The sequence below is a fragment of the Canis lupus genome, chromosome 14 (genome assembly GCF_011100685.1).
Source record: "Canis lupus familiaris isolate Mischka breed German Shepherd chromosome 14, alternate assembly UU_Cfam_GSD_1.0, whole genome shotgun sequence".
NCBI classification, from domain to species: domain Eukaryota; kingdom Metazoa; phylum Chordata; class Mammalia; order Carnivora; family Canidae; genus Canis; species Canis lupus.
The window spans coordinates 51,103,479-51,124,331 of record NC_049235.1 but is presented as its reverse complement, the minus strand read 5'-3'; the positions used below and the strand labels follow the sequence as shown (position 1 = coordinate 51,124,331).

The window sequence follows — 20,853 nt, the reverse complement described above, 5'->3', positions numbered from 1 at the left end:
TGATTCTTGAAACTTGTCATCAGAGAATTGTTAGTAAGGTAGACGTAGGGGCCAGCACTCCAGTTGATAGTTTCCTTTTCGAGGCAAATTTAAGTTACGTTAGTAAATTTTAATTGCACTGATGTTTTCTTCCAAGAGTGGGGATCGTGCAAATTAAAGGAAAAAGAAATCCTTCATTGGACTTCTAATTGTTTCTCAATTCTTATCTTAGGAGTTATTTGTTTATTTAAAGATTTTATTTATTTTATTTATGAAAGACACAGAGAGAGGCAGAGACATAGGCAGAGGGAGATGTAGGCTCATTGCAGGGTGTCCAATGTGGATTCCATCCCCAGACTCCAGGATCATGCCCTGAGCCAAAGGCTCAACTGCTGAGCCACCCAGGCATCCCTAGGAGTGATATATTTATTACAACATTTGAAATATGTTTAGTCAAGTAAAGAAGCTGCTTCTTGAAAGATGTGCTTTGAGATTGGTATCTAGTTTTTCACATAGTTTGGGTAGAGTGTAATTCTCTAAAAATTGCATAAAGATTGCATTCCTGAAATTGAGGCAATTGCCTGTGGATTTGATATGATAAATGTCAGTTGGGGACAACACATTGATTTTCATTATATAGCTGTAGGATGTAGGCATGCTTTGCATTTCCATTTAAAGAAGAGTTGTGTTTTTAAAGATGTATTTGGGCCCTCCAAACATATGTGTGTGATGCTAGATTTTTTATACGACTTTCTCAAGAGAACAGATAAATTGTTCCCAAATACCTGAACAAGCTAAAATGGGAATCATGATTATATGAATAGGATCTGAATTTGCCTTTGTGGAAGACTTAATCTAAAAGCATATGGTAAAAATTTCCTTGTTTTCTAACCATAATACTATATTTTTGTTGAGATTATTATTGAACCAAGAAAGAATTAAAATCTTAATTTGTGTAGTCATACTAAATTTGACTAGCCATCATGTGTGGGTTCCTCTTATTGTTTACAAAGCCTTTGTAGCTTTAATCTGTTTGACGAACTCCTAGTAATCTTTCAAGTTCTGCATGAAGCAGCACTTCCATGAAGTCTTTTCTCTGCTAGGCAGGGTTGGTTGCTCTTCCTCTGGCCCTACTACTGCTCTGCATTATCTATTCTAGATACAGATTCCTATTATAGCCATATCACAACAGATTACAGATGGTTATGTATCTGTTTCTCCCTTTTCTCTAGCAGATAGTGAGTTTTTCATGGGCCTGCTTTACTTCTTTAATATCAGTTCCTTAAGTAGGGACTGAGTTTATAATGGGGTTCTTTAGTTGGGAAAGTAAACAAACCTAATTGCCTATATTTGTCGTTAGTTCATTTGTCATAATCCCTGCTCTTGAGCTTGGCTTTGACTTTGATGGTGTAAATAAAGCGAGTCTATCTGACAATTTTATATGGATGTGCTAGGTATAATAAAAGGACTGATTAAAGATCCTCCAAGTTAAATTAAACAGTGTTACACTCTCTACTGCACCAATAAGTCAATGTAAAAGGATTTTATTATACTTTATTCTGAAAAGGCAATATCACAAATCCTGTTTTATTAATATCTAAATATGTTATATATCTTGATATAACCATTGATTGGTTTTGAGAGGTTTTGTATGATGGAAAGGATATAGAAGGAATCAGATTAGAAAGATTTTAATCTTCTGTACTTTTCCCCGTGATTTTGTAAGCTTGCATCCCATACACGTCGGCGAAAATAACTCTATACCTTTATTAAAACTTTAATATCTTCATTTATATTTAGAGTGGTAGCAACATAAAATTGAAACCTGAGAGTTGTGAAAGATATAAAGTCATGTTTTAATAGAGAAACTAAATTGCTCCTTCAAAGAGCCTATAAAACTGAAAAGCATTCATTATAAATGTAATAAAAACTTATGAGTCCCATTTTATTAAAACTACACCCCGTTTCCTGAAGAGACTGGATCATTTAGAGGTAAACCAGTGACACTTTGTCTAGCAACCTACTTTATGTGGGATCAGCTATCTACTGAAATGAAGTTGGTGGTTTTAACATGATCCCTAAAGGACACCCATTCATGTTATAAGTTTAGAATTTTTATTTTAGCAGAGTTTGCAGCTTCTGATGAAAATGCACCCCAATCAGGTTAATAACAATAGTAAATTACTTAAAGTTCCTTCAAGAAAAAGAACAATCATGAAGGATAAAGCTTATGCTCCCACTAATTGGTGTGTTACATCAATCTATCATTCTGTAAACTTCTTACTGAAGTCAGATTATATAGATTAACATTGTTGCGGGATAATAACATTCTAGTGATTAACATTAATTAGCCTTTTTTTCCTCCTTTCAGATACAGTAATATTTTTAGTGTGTTAAAGGAGAATCATTTCCTTTTAGCCTCAGACTGCTTTTCAGCACTTTCAACTTCTACACATTTGATATTTGATTCTATTTTACATATTCCATGCACCTATTTCTGTATTATTTTAGTTGACTGTGGTTGTATTGGTGATAGTGATTTTAAAGTAGAAAAAGAAACCAGGTAAAATGATAGGTAAGTTGGCCAATCGACTCTAAGTAAGAGTACTTAGTTTTAGAATCAAGCAGCTTAAAAAAGAGATTCTTGGATGTTTAAATGAGAGAATTGGGGGGGGGGGGGCGGTGCTGCATCGCTCATTTGGTTAAGTGTCTGACTTTTTATTTTGGCTCAGGTTGTGATCTCAGGGTCTTGGGTTTGAGCCTCCCATTGGGCTCTGTGTTTAGTACACGCAGTCTGCTTGTCCCTCTCCTTCTGCTTCTTCCCCCTCATGCTTTCACTCTCGCTCTTTAAGATAAATAAATAAGATCTTTTAAAAAATGAGAGAATTGAAGTATTTTAATTAGTAGACATATCGATTTATTTAGAAAATAAGGCAAGATTTCTGGAAATGGTGGCAGAGCATGTGTTTATTCTAATTCTTTTCTTGAAACACATTCCATATATAAATAAATGCAAAATCATGGGAGAAATGGGCAAAAATTATATCACCAAGAAAACTAGGGAACTGTAATTCCAAGACACAATGACTAACATGTTTGTCACGTTCGGTGGAATTTGGACCACATTGCGGGAGGACATGGAGAGCTAAAACATACTTTTTCAGATCTCTGCCAGTTTGTACATACTTCTGGAAAAGCACATATTCTCTTCTCAAACATTCACTTCAGTAGTTGGGCCCAACATGAAAAGTATTGAAGAGGTTACAAAAATAAGTAAGAGTGTACTCTCAAGGATCTTATAGTCTAAAGAGAAAAAATATGACAAAGACATAGAACTATAAGGACAGATATAAGTATTACGGGAACACAAGATCCTACAGTGACTGGGTTCCAATAACAAATGAGGACTGGGTGGGAGTGGGGGGCGGAGGGGAGGCTTTTATGCCATGCATTTGCAGAAGTGTCAACAAAAGATAAAATTATGGTAGTTGATGATGGAGGAAAAATAATTGATTATAGAGGAAGTGGTAAGAATAATGGCAAAAATCTACAATGCATAGTTAGGGAATACTTGTCAATTCTGGTCTGGTTCCTGCATAAGCTACATGTGAAGTGGAAGCATCACTGTTTCATAATGAGCTGCAGTTAACCAGAGTGACCCAGCACTGTCACTTTGAGTTTGTTATCTCAATTAAGCCACACAGCGATCCTATGAGTTAATAACTACTTGTACAAGTTAGGAAAACAAGGCTCAGAGAGAAGTTGCCTGAAGTTACTCTGCCATTGAGTGGTTGAACCAAGGATATGAACCCGACCTTTCTGACCCATGTTCTCACTCACTGTATTATATGATTCTGTGGGTGGGTCTGGAGCTGTATTTAGAAGAATCATCATGTCAGGCCAAACCTTCAGCAAGTTTATAAAGAGTAGAGAGAACATTATTGTCTCCTTATTCTTCTCCTCCTCCTCCCTCTTTTCCCCTTCCTTCTTCATCCTCTTCTTCTTTTAATAAAATGAGCAAAAAGAGGGCTTTGTTTATCCTCCTGTAATTGCATTCTTCCTGGAGGACAAGAAAAGAACACTTATCTCAAAATGCTTTGGAATTATTGGAGAAAAATTTTAATTACAACCTAAGTATCCCTAAAATTGACTTATCCACATAATCTCTGTTACACTATGCAATGTCATCTGTCTACTGGTTTCAAAATTATATTCAGTCAGCATTTTTCCTTCTTGTTGGTTACTTTTGTTACTGTAAGGCAGATATTTGCCTCTAAATCCCTACTAATGTGTGGCAATTCCAAAGTATGAAGAATCTTTTAATTTGAAAGCAGTGGCTTTGTGTTCAGGAAATTTCCAGGGAAGAAAATTACTTTAGATTTTTGAGACTGCAATTTCAGCATTAGAATTGGGCCAATTTATCATTTGATAGAATGTAATGGTACTGAGTAAAGCTCTACTTCTGGTGAGTTTTTAAACATTATTGTTTTTTCCATCCTTCTAGTTGATCCCTCCCTTAAGGTTTGTTGAATTGGTGCTCATATTTCATTTTTAACTGATGGTATATTCCACTTCAGTCTTGAAGCCCAGTGCTACAATTTTGTTTATCTTTGTTTACCTTTTTAAGGACGTATGAAGATTGCTTTGTCAGAAATTAGCCATATTGCTCTGAGAATTATTTTCCTATAAATACTTAGTTTATTTACAAAGTAATTGATTGGCTTACTCGACCTTGATGACAGTTGCTGTTTTTATTTCCTCAACATTTTCAGTATTTTTAAGCCTCAGGGCATGTAAAATCATATATCATCATCTCAAGAAGTCTGTGTGAAATCTAGAAACTTTAGGAAGTTTAGGGCAGCATTGTAATAGTGAAAATCTGGAACCAACCTCATAGGAATAAAATAAATTGTGAAATACTACTTCAGTGAAATACTACACAGCTATGAAAACCAATAAGAGAGTTTTGGGTGTACCACCAGAGATGTCTAAGATACATGAATGAGTAAAATGAGTAAAATGTAAAATGCAAATAGTATGAGTGATTTATGCATAGACAAAGCTATATAGATACATGAGTAACAAACATATATAGAGAGGATTTTTTCTTTTAATTTCCAAGGAACCATTAACAATGTTACTTCTGAAGAAAGAAACTAAGGAAAAATGAGAAGGATTTACATTTTCATATATTCATCTTCTCTTTCTGTACACTGCTTTGATTTTTCTTTTTTTTCTTTCTCCTTGTCTCTCCTTCTTTCTTTTTCAATGAGCAGGTAATTGCTTTTAAAACTGGAAGGCTTTTTTATAAAAAGTACACATTTACTTAGAAAACAATAATATGAGACCATTCTTTTGGTGTCCTCGACAACTTTTTTTTGAATGAAAATTCATCGTCCTCTAATATTTACAATGATTGTAAAAAAAACTGTAGGGAAAAGTGCCACATTGTTTAATTTTAAAACTTCTAGTGCTGAATGGGTCATTTCATTGAACTTTTTCCCCTTAGTTTGATTTTATGGTTTGATTCTTAAAATGAAGAGCAAGGCAATGCTTCACTTGTATGGTGCTGTGTAAAAAGATTACTACTGCAATGCATTTTTTCTTTTGAGTGAACAATGTAAACATTTACTTCATTCTACAAGATTAATTATCTTGATTGTTTAGTTTTTGTACTGCCATAATTAAACATGGTTTGAAAAATTAAATTTGACTGCACATTGCAGTGTTTTGTTCATATTGCCAAAGCAAATTTGTAGATTTGGAGAGACCTCAGATAAACTGTTCTGAGTATGTTGCTTTTAATTTATTTTGTATTCTTCTGATAATTTCTAAACATTAAATCTATAATGTTCTGAAAGGAATAGGAATTTTAAAATCATATATACTTGTGAAAAAGTTCTCGTTGGGTAATTAAATGAAAATAAAGGAGATAACATGTAAAGCATCCTGAGGAAGGACTTGGTCACATAATAGGCCTTCAGAAAACTATTTATATGTGTCTATTTTTAAAAATGAAAATACCTTCATACTAAAATTCTTACACAATAAAAAGGTAGTGTAGTAATTGGTGGAGTGATGCAATTGCAATTTTATACTGGATTTTTACTATATTGATTCTTTACTTTGGATATAGGAGGCACTAGTGTTGTCTCTCCTATTCTCCCAGCCTGTCTCATTTTTATTCCTTGCAACTGTATGCTTTTGTGAAATTAGTCTTCAGAAGCAATTGATAATGTCAGTCCAGTGTGTAATTAGATCATAGAAACTTGCATCACTTGAAGCAGAACTGATAAGTTAAAAAAAAAAAAAATTGAAAAAAAAATTTAAAAAAAATTAAAAAAAATTGTTTCTAGCCTCTCATCCCATCTTCCAAAGATACTAATGAGATTTAGGTTTCCACTGTCCTTAAATGAGAGTAAATGGTGTTAATCCAAATATTTAATAAAATCTTTGTAATTCCATGTAAGTGTAAATGGAAGCCAAAAATCTATTACTTGGGTACATCTTTCCTATACCTGACCACGTCAGTTTTAAGTAATGTCTATTACACCTTTAGAAACTAACATATTAAATAACATACCAAACATTGGCAATTTTGTGTTACTTTAAAATAATTTATTCTTTTTCAATAATTCACTAAAATGCATTATTCAAAGATTGTTAGACCTATAAAAGATATTAATAATATATTCCTGCTGAGGCAATAGAACCTCTGAAAATAAGTGAAAAATGTTTTATTGCAGTTTTTTTGGAATAACCTAAGTGTACAGCAAAGTAAACTATTTGATGTCTGCATGCTAAATGTAATTATAGAAGCTGATACTGACTGGAGCTAGGCAGGTATGTTCTGTGTAAGTGGTTTTGCAATTTGTAATATAAGGTTGGAAATAGTGGCAAATGTGCTTACCTCACAGAATTGGTGAGAATAATTTATAAAAGAAATTTTATGAAGGAAATACTATGTTTCAGGTGTTTCCTTTCTTCTAGAAACAAATACCAATTAATATTTTTATTAGCTACAAATAGATTTATTGAAAAGTGAGGAAGTGCTAATCATTTGCAAACATTTATTTGGACTTGCTGTGTACTAGACATTGTGCCAGGCAGTAGATATGGTGATAGAAAAGATAATGGAGTTCAAAGGTATTAAAAGGGAAAGAGCATTAAAAAATAATTATGATATGTAGTAGCACCTATTATAAACAGATGTAGGGGTACAAAGGAGAGATTGATTCTGCTGGGGATCTCAGGAATCCTTCCCAGAGGCTCTGCTTGAAGCTGGATAAATAAGAGCGTTAACAGAGCAGAACAGTAATGGCTATCACAGGTAGACTGGAATTAAGGAAATGTTTATTCCAATATTGAAAGAATACTAAATGTGCAAGGGGAACAGTACTCAGCTCATTTAATGTTACCAAACAGCTGCAAGGAGCAAGTCCCTGTGTTAGCCGCTGAGAGGCTAGAAAGCTGAAAATGTCTGGAGCCTTCTCTGGAGGCGCTCACAGACCTGCCTGCATGTGCAGGGAGAGCAGTGTGTAAGGCGATGTCAAGTAGAGGTTCTGTGTGGACTTTGTGCCATCTATCCAGGCCATGGTGTAACTGCTAAATCCCAAAGAGACAGCTGAGACTTTCTAAGTAAGTTAGCCTCTTGAGTACTGAATTAAAAATGGACTGACATGAAGGAAGAGAGAAATTTCAAGAAATCAGTAATAGTTTAAAAACACACATGGGACATAGCCTTGAAGATTCACAGACAATGAATGGGTGAGATACAGTTTAAATAATGGCAAGCAGACCTATAGTGTGGTCAGAGTAAGTGTTGTAATGTAAAATAATACGTACAAATAAGTTATGTCAAAAGGGATCTAAATTACACTCTTCTGAGGGTGCTACTGGCTAACCCATCTAGAATCTCTTAACTAGGTTTACCGAACAATCTATTTACTAGGAAATTCCCTATTGATCTCTAAGTCATTGCTCACTCAGATGAGAAGGCTTTTACCAACCTAATCCCAAACATGCTCTAGTCAAGATCTCTGGGTATTGAGGACCCCCCATGCAAGGACCATATTAGCACCCCTCCATTTCTTACTCTGAAATAATCACCACTGAGGATTATAAAAGCTGGGAGAAATGAGAACTATCTTTTCTTTTAAAAAAGCTGGGGATGGGTGCTCAGTGTTTTATTGTTTTTAAGAGCATTTCTAAGTTTTTTATTACAAATCTCTACCACCCCTTTTCTATCCCTGGACATAAATTCTCCCAGTTTTATTTTTACTGTACCTTTGGATTTGTTTATCCACTCATTCATTCTTACCCTACTGCTGGAGTGGGAGAAAGGCATTTGAATTCACTTCAGAGAGCAAAGCTTCCACCTGTGCTCTTCTATCACTGTCTGCTTCCTATTAACTTTCTTCTGTATTTTATTTTTTTTTCTCCTGAGAGCCCTCAAGTAGGCTAAATCATTCAAAAAGAAGAAGAAGGGGGGGGGGGGGGAGTCCCTCAGACCAGGGACTCTATAAGCTAAGCAAGAAAACCTTAAATTTTTCCCCTCAAATTTTTCCATTTTCTTTTTTCTTCCATCTTTATTTTTTCCATCTTTAAATGGTTGTTTTTACTCAGCGTGTCTATTTATGCATTTCCTATTAACACTCCATGCACTGAAGCCTGGCTTCTGCCCAAGTCATCCATTCTCCTGAAGCACAGCTCAGTGAGGTTGCCATGGACTTCAGATTGCCAAACTCAGCCTCTCCTCCGGTGTTTGATCGCTGCCCAGTCTACATGGTTAGCTATTCCCCTCTCCAAACTCCTCCCTTGCCTCATGAGCTGTGACTCGGTTTTCTTACCTCTGTGACTTGTTTTCAGTCTTAGCTGTTTCTTCTGTCTTTATCCTGCTCAAAAAAGTGGCTATTCACTTGAGCTCTGTATTTGATCTTCTCTTTTTACTCTTCGCACCCTCTTGGGCAGTCATCCACTTTCCTTGATTAAACTGTGCATATGACTCCCAAATCCAGAGCTCCCATCCAAATTTCTCTTGAGCTCTAGACTTGCAGCTCCATCTGGATGGACCAGGCACTCCAAACTTGGTATGTTCCCAACCCTTTACTGATTTATATCTGGTGTCAGCTAGAATCAAGACTTCTCTCTTTCAAAACAAACAATTCATGCACTTTTATTTAAACTAAATATTTTACATCTTAAAATATTTAATATTTTGTTGGAAGACATAGGAAGAAAAGCAATTAGTGATGGTGGCAGTTTTAGATTTTTCAATTTGCAGACTAAATACAAACCCAGGGAAAGAGAAACAAAAATACAATTTTTTTAAGGAAATTTGCATAGGATATTTTTAAAAGTTATCACAGGAAACAAAGAACTTTGTTGGAGTTGCTTATACTTATGTTATAGTGTAGTGTTTTTATTTAAAAAATATTTGCCTCTGGGGCACCTGCAGTCTCAGCTCAGGTCTTGATCTCAGGGTCGAGAGTTCAAGCCCTGTGTTGGGCTCCATGCTGGGTGTGGAGCCTACTTAAATAAGAAAAAAAATTGCTTTTGCCTTTAATATACGGGGAATGGGACCTTATAATTATTTTCAATGCATAAGGTAATCTGATGGTGGTTGATGAAGGTTTTAAAAATTCATTGTTGTATTCTGATTTTATTGGTTTCTCGGTAAGTCTGGGAGAAAATTACTTCCTCCACTTGGATATATAGTTGATCAGGTTGTTCTGTGTAAACGTAACTTCTGTTTGCTCCAGTTGCCTTCTGTCCAATCTCGGTAAATCTAGATTTCCATGTAGCTACCCCCCTCCCCTGCCTCTGTGAGCAGCCCCCTTCAACTGCTTCTCCCACATTGTTCCTGATGTAGAAATAGTGCCACATAGCCTTCTTTGGGGAATGAATGCTTTCATCCCTAAACAGAGATGGAGAATGAGGGCAGGGTGGTGGGGGGAGAGATGTGTACAGAAAGGATGTAAAATGCAAAGTGCCCTTTTCGAAAAGGTTTTCTTGCTTAGCTCATAGAAGTTCAATTTTTGTTTGGCCTAACTTCATTTTCTAAAGGCACTCACTAGTCCCAAGACGTGTTTGAGAGTAAAAAATGCTAGAATCATCTTACTTTAGAAACTGGATTGTGCTACTAACCTAAAATACTTCCAAGTCAGGAGGAAGGAATATAAAGTTATTTGCCTTCACAGGAATTACTTTTAATAGTACATTAAAAGTCAGGTTCAGTCAACGCAGTTTGTTTGGAAGTAAGAGCATACAGGTGTGTGTGTGTGTGTGTGTGTGTGTGTGTGTGTGTGTGTGTGCGCGTGTGCATTTAAACAGCAACATCTTACCTAGCTGCAGTTTTTGACTATATTTCTGGAAGTGTTCTGTTAGCAAATGTAACTGTGATGTAAGGAATGCATTTTACATGCAGTAATGGAATTTAAATTGTTTTGTGAGGCTAAGTAAAATAGTGAATCTATTTTTTGCCTTAGTTTTCTAACCTGCAGTTTGGGGGAGGAACACTGCAAAGAATATTAATTAAAAAAAGGAAATCATTCAAAATGCAAAGTAATGTACTGTGGCCTGTATTAAGTCATTTAACTTTGTTAAACTGGAAACCTGGTAAGTCACGCCGGCCTTGGAAGAAGTGGTGAACAAGACTGTATGCCTTTATTCCTTCTTACCCTTGCCATCCCTGGAACATTCTATTACCTCCTAGTTCAGATATGCGGTGGTCAATGCATTTCTATTCTTCAAAGCTTGCTCTAAGGGAAAGAAAGTAGCATAATTGATGTTTGCTGTGTCAGACTTTCTATTAGGTGTTATACATGTATTCTCATTTGGGTCACTAGGATGACTGTCAAACTTGGGAAGCTCTTTTTCCCTAGAGTCACACTCTAGATAGTCAAACTGCTTAGTCATGAACGTGATGAGACTGATTTACATTATATAACGATATACACAGATACCTGTGTGCCTACCCACCTACAGAGATGAATAATCTTGTTTTATATAGAGAAACAGTATGCCCATAGTGGTAAAAGAGTGTGGCTTTTGAAGCCAGACTATTGAGGAAAGCAGGGCTCCAGAGATGGCCACCTGCCCAGGGTCACATATTATTGGTGACACATCTATAAAAGAATTTGCTCCTGAGTGTGACTGACTTCAGTGCCCATCCTTTGAACCACTTTTAGCCTCTCCTCTCTACCTAGCTTTTCTGTTTGTTCTATTAGTGTATAAAAGAGTGAAATATTTTCTACAGTCCTGTATTTTGTATTATATATATAACATATTTTATGCAAAGCAAATAATTTTTACTTTTGTTGAGTCTAAAGTGTATTTGATGACAAATGAAGGAGCTCTATAATTTGAATTCAGTGATATGGTAATGCTAGATTTAATTTCAAACTGAAGCCTGAAGGACTAGTGAAATCAGCGAAAGCCTTGTTTTTTCTTGGATGTCATTGTTTACCTTGAACATGAAAAATAGAGTGAGTAGCTAGAAAGCTTAGAGGAATAAAAAATAATAACCATCATGCTGCCCTGGAAATAAAAGGAAATGATAAAGCATACACCTACCAGCTCCATGATCAGTGATTTTAGCTATTGGCCAGACATTTAATTTAGTGTAAAAAATGGTGTGTGATGATGCTTTAAAATGTGTATCTGTAGACAGTTTTCTCATCATTATTTATTTTGATATGCTGACAACTGGCCACTTTAATTTGTGCTGGTAATACAACTTGAAATTATCTCATGAATATACACATATACTGCAATCCCCCCCACCCGCCAAAACATATAGGATTGTCCTGTAAACAAAACTTTATTATACTGGAACTGATATATTAGGGCTAATCTATGGTAGCAGTTTGCTTGAACAAGCATTTAGACGAGGAAAGACATTCTTTCCTCTTAAAAGATATAGTAAGTCTTCCTGCTTGCACCTGCCTCCCCCCCCCCCCCCCCCCCCCCCCCCCGCCAAGCCCCCACCCAGCCCTTCTACTCTCCATCACTGGGGTGGATTGGAGGTGGAGAAATAACCTCAAGCCAAGTGAGTTCAAGATCATAAAAGCTATAAAGAATTGCAGTTCTCTGAAACTTCACTGTATTAAAAATAGCATCCTTATTCTCTTACCTTCATCTTTGTCCTAGTTCTTTGCTGAGGGATGCATAGTTTCTTTAGTATTTGTAGTTTAGGAGAATGTGGACCAGTACATCTTTCTTTTTTCTCTTACTTTCTGTACTTGGGTTATGAGTGACAGAAAAGTTAAAGGAAAATCCATGAGTAGAGCACAAAAACATTAAAGGAAAGCTCTTGAGAAGATAACTGCCATACTTATTAAGCATTAGTATAGTCATTAATGTCTAGTTAATTTCCTTTCGGGTAGGCCCTAGTAGTATTTCTTTCCTTCTTTTTCTTAAATTATAAAAGGGTAGGTTCCCTGAAAGCATTGATATCTTTCAATGGTTTTAATTGATACAGAGTACTCTCAAACCTCTGGGACCACAGAGGCAAAGCTTCTGCTTGTGAGACCACGTCCTCTCTTTTTTCATCCATCCCTAATTGTTTTCATTATTGTGACTGAAACCTTTGATTTCAAGGAATGGAATCCTATAGAGCCTTGATTGGAGAATGGCCACAGTAAATGTCAATTTTCTCATGTTTTCCTAAGTAGCACACTTCAGCTTCTGGTGCACATAGACCATTCTCTAGAGTTTGCTTCCGTTTGCTACTTGAGGGCAATTTTCTCTCCACCATTCTCCTTGTCAGTGTGATTAGCATAGCTGGCTGATGTTAGTAGAAAGTACTTACCTCTTAGGTTTACTGGTAAAGGACTTCTAGCTGGTTTCTACTGGATTTCTATCTGTACATCTGCTCATCTTTCTTTACCATCTTGTGTATATTTGCCTATCGGTCCCCCAGTCCATATTTCAAAGTGCTTTGTTAGTAGCATGGCACTGTATAAACATCATGCTGGAATGGCGCTTGAACAAGAGAAACTTTTTTTTTTAATAGGCAGTTTTTTGTAGGTCTGACCTGACATGAAATCAGACAGTTGAGATAAGGTCCTTGGCTTAAAAATATCTTATTAGGGGAGCACCTGGGTGGTTCAGTCAGTTAAGCGTCTGCCTTTAGCTCAGGTCATGATCCTGAGATCATGGGGTCCTGAGATTGAGCTCCACATTGGGCCCCTTGCTCAGCAGGGAGTCTGTCTCTCCCTCTTCCATTGCCCCACCCCCTCCCTCAGACTTGTGCCCTGGCCCCCAACCCCAATAAATAAAGTTTTAAAGAATATCTTATTAGGTAGGAGATCTCTCTATTGAATAAGAAGTGGTTTTCTTGAGGGTTAATAGCTAAATAACAAGCTAGTGTGTATAATGACATAAATATCCCTCTTTTGGGGTGATCAGTAATGCCAAATTTGTCAAGTGGTCATGGTCTGGGTCTCTTCCTATCATGCACATGTGCCTGACTATTTCACTGGGAATTTGACTCCTGGTTCCTCCCAGGACAAAACAATTCTTTCCTTAAACTAAAAGATCCAGCTACGACAGGCAGAGCCCTCTACTGAGTACTATGCATTGACCTGAAACATGTGGCATACAATCTTTATGAAGCCCTTGTTAAAAGAGCAACAGGGAATTTAAGTCATAGTGCAACTGAGGCTGTCAGGCAATAAAGGGAGCAAGAGTAGTAGAAGCTGGCAAGGGAAGACAAGCCTGGACTTTGTGCTCTTCAGACCCTGTCTGGCAGGTCCCAACCCTTCCAACTAAAATCTTGCCTTCTCTAACACGTCTAAACCTGATTTCCACCTTCTCCAATGCTGTTTCTTAAGAAAATAATAATTTTTCCTTTTCAAAGCAATATCATCACTATAGATGTAAACCTTATTCACACATGGCAGTATGGTAAAGGGTTGAGGCCTTCAGACTCTGGAGCCAACCTGCCTGGATTTGATCCCAAAATCCGTAGTTACTACAACAGTGATTTTAGGCAGAGGATTCCAGATCTTTGTGCTTCAAATGCTTCTTGTGTAAATTTTTAAAGATGAAAATATTTAAGTGAATTAGTATTTATAAAGCACTAAAACAATACCTGCCATGTAATAAGCTCTTTCTAAGTGTTTGCTGTAATGATGATGATTTACAATATAATCTTGACTGATGTGTAAACCATTCTCTTCTATCTTGTCCTATTGAATGCAGCATTCATTCACTCACTCAACAAATAATTGTTAAGAGCATATGTGCTAGGCACAGTATTCTATCTTGTCTCATTCCCAGCAGGCTTCATACTATAAGTGAAGTCAAAACTAATTATTATAATATAATAATTACATTATTATTTTGAATGCCTGCCCCAGCACTTTGGGATGTAAGCATGTAAATGGCTTTTATTCACACTCTTTTAAAAAGGTTAGTGCGTAACTTTAGCTTGGGTCATGTTGCCTGGAAGTCTAGGTACTCTTGCTAAGTGGCAGGATTAGATTACTTTGATTCTGAAAGGGAGCTGATGGTCACCTATAGCCGCAGTACCCTCCGCCCCCCCATCCCCCCCGCCACAATGCCCATGCCTTTCCTCTGCTGAGACTCACTGCTGGAAGGGGTAATAACCCTTTTGACCAGAAGAGTAAGGACCTAATTCCCCTGCGTGCAGAGGCTAGTGACTCGGTGCACAGGGAGTGACTCCATCTTACTCCCTTTGACATCATTTTGTGCCACACATCATGTGTGTTCAGTTGTTCTAGACAACATTGATGTGTACTTATGTTTTACCCAGACTTTTTGAGGGTTTTTTTTTGTGTGTGTGTGTGTGTGTGTGTGTGTGTGTGTGTGTGTGTGTAAAGGTATACTCATTTGGGGAAGAAAAGAGCCTACTACTAATTCTACTCCCAGAACCAAGTGGACTAATTTATACTGTACTGGGGAGATGGGAAGGTATTAAAACTTTAAAAAAAAAAAAAAGAAGAAGAAGAAGAAGGGGGAAAGTTACAGAAAACAGTGGGGAGAGATTTTCAAAAAACAAATGTGGCTCTTCCCAGTGTTGCTTCAGTCTGACCCCATCCTTAATTTATGAATCCAAGAGACTATTGAAAAATGGGGCAGTAAGAACCATCCTTAGGTTATATATTGAAATTAATTTTCTCATCAGTCTTCTGATAAACGTTGAGATACAGTCCTGGAAGCTTAAAACAATGAAGCAGAATGATATTCACATATGTACTAGACAGAAAAGAGGAACAAAGAAGGCCTAAGTAGGCAAGAGGGAATGAGTAATCTGATAGCGGTAGTTCCAAGTGTTGTGACTGTCATGTGCCAGAAGCACATGCTTATACATTGGCATCACTATCTATTTGTGTGGTGTTTCCTTTAAAAATGATAATTGGCACCCCTTTTTTGTATTGTACACTCCTCTTTTTATTAAGATTTTATTTATTTATTTGTGAGAGACATAGGGAGAGAGAGAGAGAAAGAGAGAGAGAGAGAGAGAGAGAGAGAGAGAGGCAGAGACACAGGCAAAGGGAGAAGCAGGCTCCATGCAGGGAACCTGATGTGAGACTCGATCCCGGGTCTCCAGGATCATGCCCTGGGACAAAGGCAGGCGCTAAACTGCTGAGCCACCTAGGGATCCCTGTATTGTACACTCCTTTGGTGTGCATATAACCTGTAGGTAGGCTGTAGCCTATGGACCCCTTCTCAGAATAAATTTTTAAATGCATGAAATAGGATAGAGTTATAAGAGAAAACAGTTATATTGAATACATTTATCAAAATATTAAAAAATTTATGATGCCCTATATATGTGCTTTTTCATGTTGTATTTAAATATATTAAAAGATGTGATTTAACATTGGATCTAAAAATAACCATGGTCATGGTTGTGTTGAAAATAAAGTAGTGTTGAAAATAAATAGTATTTTAAGATAACATGGGTGACCAAGTCACAGGAACTGCTAGTATGTCTGTTGTTTTTCCTTTCTTTTCTTTCCCTTTCTTTTCTTCATATTAGAAAGAGATGCTCAGGCAGAAGTTAGCAAAAATACGTATGTATTTTTTTCCTTCCATGTTTACAAATATTCCTGAATTCTGTGAATGGGCCCCTGGGTCCTTGAAACCCAAGTTAAGAACTGTATTGCAGCAGCCCTGAAGGCAGTAATGCCAGAGTATTAGGATAGATATAGTGAAAACAGTGGAAAACTCTATAGTGATGACATGCTCTATGATGGTGGAAATTTACCTTCCATTTTTTTTTAAATTAAAAGCTATACCTTTTTGTAGTAAGATATTCTTCAAACTTCTAGGACCTTTTCAAAATTTTCCATAATAGTGCCTTGATTTCTTTAAAAAATCATAGAACCATATAATTTTCTTGATTTAACCTTTGAAGATTTCATAACATAATAAGAGATAATTTAGGATTATGTTTTTCTATTCCGATAGATACGTTTATCCCTCATTATGGGACTAAAATGTATTTCCCTACCTTTCACAAAGTTAGGCACACTAATCACTTGTTTCTGATTATATTTCTCCTCTTATTTAATCTAAAATGCTTAGGACCATTGAAATAAACATTTGAATGAAAAAAGTGGTTTTGTAATAATGAAAAGGGATATGCCATATGGTTTGCTCTAATGTTCTTGCTATTCTTTTCATTAGGTTATGGACATTATAGTCTCCTATTGTTCTGACCTACAAGTATAATGCACAAAGTTTGAGTTCTCAGTTTTGGTAATTGCTGTTTACTTATATATATTGATGTAAATGTACTTTTATGTTTAATTGCATAGTTCATTTAGAAATAAATCCTTGGACGTAATATGCCTAGAACCTATAGATTTTCTTATTTTGTTGTCATTTTTAGATCTTCAGTCTTCATGCCTCCTGACATCCAGACTTATTTTTCCCAGTGTATTTTATTTCTAGTTGCTAAATGCAATGAACACAGTCAGACATAGTCAAAAGAAAAAGGCCTGTGAGTTATGGGTGATTGCTTTTATGTATTAATGGTGCCTATGGAGGGTCTCATTAACACGCACAGCATGGGGACTTTTTGCAGCTACCACACAGAGCTCAAAAACCCACTGCAAAGCAGACTTGATTGTTTATGTCTCAGTATTTTTATTTGGGGCTTTAGAGGACGTTAACAAAACTTCTTGGGGCAGGTGGAATGCCATATGGCACAGGGACTGGACCACCGCCATAGCTTTAGAGATTTATCGAAGCTTCTCCTTCTAATGGGAGTGATATGAATCCTTGGACCACTTCCATTCAGTGATGACATTCATGTACAGATTGGCAATAAGCCACTTAAAAACAAAACACAACAGCAACTGTTTAGAAAGAGACTTGTTATTTTAATGTATACTTATTGATAGGGCCTGAAAGAGAGCATCTTTATTAACAGTGTCTTTATTGGATTCAAAACTTTTGTACATTTATCAATTTGTATAAATTTCATACAATACTATTGTAGGGTAATTTTGGGATGGAGGTGGGGGATATAGATAAAGTGATTTTCTATACCATAACCAAATACTCCAAAAATCAGATGTTATGTCTTCGTGTCTTTCACACACACACCACATTTTCACATCTATGGACAGTTCTGAATGTTTTTATAGCCATTAAGTGGCAGTGTCTGGGACCGGCTGGAGGTAACACCAGAAATCACACTGCTGTTTGAAGTTTACCGTTAGCACAGCAACCTTGCTTACGATGGGGTTTCTATGCCAACCTTGAAGCAGAGTAGAAGGAACTGCCTTTCTGGTACTGCTTGCTAGGGGCTCCTAATGGGCTCTATGGTGGTGGTGAGACCAGAAGCTCGAGAAAGAGAAGGCAAGGGAACTTTTTCAATGTTAGAGAGACTGAATGGAATATGTCCTTGTTTAGTAGAATATGGAGAAATTGAATATTTATAATTATGTTGCTGACTTCAAATTATCAGTATATATGTGCTAGAATACTCTATGTAATTTGTTCTATGCAATATAATTTTTGTAAAGAATGAGCCTGCCATTTTATATGAAAATTGGCACTGCAAATAATTTAAAATAAAGATTAAAGGATATAGAAGAACATTTACTTACTAACTGAATTTTCACTTTTGTTTCCCCCGGCTTCTCTTTGATTCCTAAGGCAGAATTTTAATTTCTCTCAGGAAGATCCCAGAGTATTCTTCGATTCTTGATGGCTGCTTATATACCTATAATAAGTAGTGAAGCATAATATGAAAAAAATTGTCTTTCATTGAATATGAAATGTAATAACTACCATTTATAGGCACTTTCTATTTTCATAAATGAGCCACACACCTTATAATTTCTTTATTATTATGACAACAGTGCAAACTAGGGTGCTAGCTTTTGCATTTTATTAATGCCAAAAATGAGACAAAGAGAAATTAAGTAACTTCCTTAGGTTCCTTAAGCGGTAGAACTGGATTTAAAAAGCCATTGTCTGTTGAACTCCAGAGTCCATGTTCTTTTCTGTATGCCTAAATCGTGTCTCTTGTTTCATGGCAAATATTTCCTAGGGATTTGTAATTTCTTGATTTGGGCACTTTGCCCTTTCGAATGAAAAGGGCCATGGGATCTATAAATAAGTCCTATGGAAGGAATTGCTCTCTTAACAACAACAAAATCTTATAAATGAGAGGTCATGCTAATGTACATGTAGCTGTCTAGGAAAGTGCCAACGCAACTTCTGGCTGTAAGTCTGAGAATATAGCTTCTGCTTGTCCCAGTTAAGCTGTGAATGCATATGCAGTCATTTCTCTTTATAACTCTCTGTGGACAGAGTTTGCAATATCAGATGTGAGATGATGGAAGTGACTCCCAGGAAAAAGAAGCCAAGGAAGCTGTGGCCTAAAATATAAACTCTTTTTTAAAAACTTGTTTCCTTACTGAGCTTGCCAATTTCCATAATTAGTCAGAGGCAATTAAGTACTTTAATTAGTTTGATCTTTATGGAATTTCCAGCATATTTTTGTTTTATAATCAGAACTAAATTTGAGTATATGACTAATATCCCTTGTAAAGGCTGACGCTAGCATGCATCAAAATGGTTTACTTCCCTTCCAGGATAGAGATATTTTATTGGCATAATTTTAACATGCATTTCATAAAAACACAGTGTTTATACATTATTACTTATTTGAAATACCATGACATTCATCTGTAGGCAGCATGGGGTTAAGCAGAACATAATGGCTTTATTTTTTGGTTTAGATGCAGCCACAAAGTAAACATTTAAGATGCATTTATAAATACTTAATATGTCTTTGCATTTAATATAAATGATATCTTAGATTTTGGTATAAAATCATCATTAATATAAAAGTTTATGTAATCTTCCAAGGAAGCAATTTAAGAGAAAACTGCCAGCCTACGTCTGTAAGGTTTAGCATTCAAATCATAATACAAATTAAGGTTGATTTGATTAGTGAATTGCTGACTTCCAAATTTCAATTTACATAAGTACTTGACAGAATCCAAACTACTTAAAAACTAGCCTGACTTCTCTGATTTTCTTGTGCATGTCTTTGTTTCTAAGTCCATTGGATATATAACTAAGATTAGCTTTTTTCTTTCTTATTTGCAACTAAATGCATTCTCGAAACCAGGATTGCCCTGGATTCATACCACATTCTCACCTTCACTCCACCCGAGAGCTTTCTTCTTTGAGGAACATGATTGATTTTATTTTCTTGGCTCCTAATTTTCCTAATTTTTTTTCATCCCTGGGGGTACTTTAAGTTATTTGCTAATTTTTATTTTTCAGACTTCTTGCCTTCCTTTTTTCCTTTTCAGCTGATACATAAACTGACAAACTCTATTTTGAATCCAAGCTGATTTTTTGAAAGTCTCCGAGGATTCCTTTGAATGGAATGTATCATAGAGGTTGGAGGGCATTAGGCGCACAGCACCCTGACTCCCTCCTCTGCAACTGACTCATGTTGAGATTTCTGAACAGCCTCTAACTTCCTTAGATCTAATAGGATCAAAGAAGTGGTAAATACCTGGTGGCAGTAGAGACTAGAAAACAGTGGATTTAGTTCCATTAGTGCTCTTGGCTTGGGAGCTAGAAGTTCTGCCCTAGAGTTCCATTGAGCATGCTAAGTAATTGAGTCCTGAAAACATGACAGTGATGGACACTTAAAGAATTGACTTTACTGAGGATGGGACTTAGGGAAAAAAGAAGATTCTGCATTTTATATATCAGCTACACATTCATTCCCGCTTTTGCCACTTAAGGGAAAGAAGTTTAAAATCTCTTTTTAAAAAAGAGACAAGCAAAAAACAAACAAACAAACATACTCCTAATATAGAGAACAAACTGGTGATTACCAGAGGGGAGGTGGGTGAGGCATTGGTGAAATAGGCAAAGGGGATTAAGAGTACACTCATAGTGATGAGCAATGAGTAATATGTAAAATTGTTGAATCACTGTATTGTACACTTGAAACTAATATATAACACTGTATGTTAATTATACTAGAATTTAAACACAAATGCAAAACAAAAAACCTTAAACCTACAACAACCATATGACCCATATATTCCGCTTCTCTTTATTTACTAAAGCAAAGTTAAAAGATATGTCCACACACAAAAAAAACCTCTCCTTTAGATGCCTTTTATTTATTTTTATGCTTATTTCTTTTATTGAAGTAAGAAATGGGTTGTGTATGCAGATGTGTATTTTTAAACCTTTTGAACCCAAGGAACTTTATTCAGTATTCATTCTGTTTGTAAGCATGGTTTGAGCATATCTAAAGTGACGGATTAGCTGGCTACAAAATTTATAGCTATTGGTTTTAACTATAAGAAGTAATCAGAAATGTGGAAGCAATGATAAGGCCTTAGTGTACTT

At 36.1% G+C, this 20,853-nt stretch overlaps 1 protein-coding gene and 1 long non-coding RNA gene across 10 annotated transcripts in view; one reads left to right on the top strand and one right to left on the bottom strand.

Annotated features, from left to right (window-relative positions):
- Window positions 1–20,853, top strand: part of IMMP2L (inner mitochondrial membrane peptidase subunit 2) — an 848,583-nt gene that overhangs the window by 329,333 nt on the left and 498,397 nt on the right. The gene's annotated exons all lie outside the window — the stretch shown is intronic.
- The window catches only part of LOC102153552, a 52,893-nt gene that overhangs the window by 25,661 nt on the left and 6,379 nt on the right, over window positions 1–20,853 (bottom strand). Inside the window, exons 2-6 of one of the 5 annotated variants that reach the window (XR_005369730.1) lie at window positions 18,069–18,184; window positions 12,113–12,220; window positions 10,659–10,739; window positions 3,820–4,039; window positions 2,903–3,282 (exon numbers count right to left, since the gene is read on the bottom strand). This is a non-coding gene — a long non-coding RNA (uncharacterized LOC102153552). Of the gene's footprint in view, window positions 1–2,899; window positions 4,040–10,658; window positions 10,740–12,112; window positions 12,221–18,068; window positions 18,185–20,853 lie in introns of those variants that run through there. The other 4 variants (XR_005369733.1, XR_005369732.1, XR_005369729.1 and 1 more) reach the window with 4 other exon arrangements.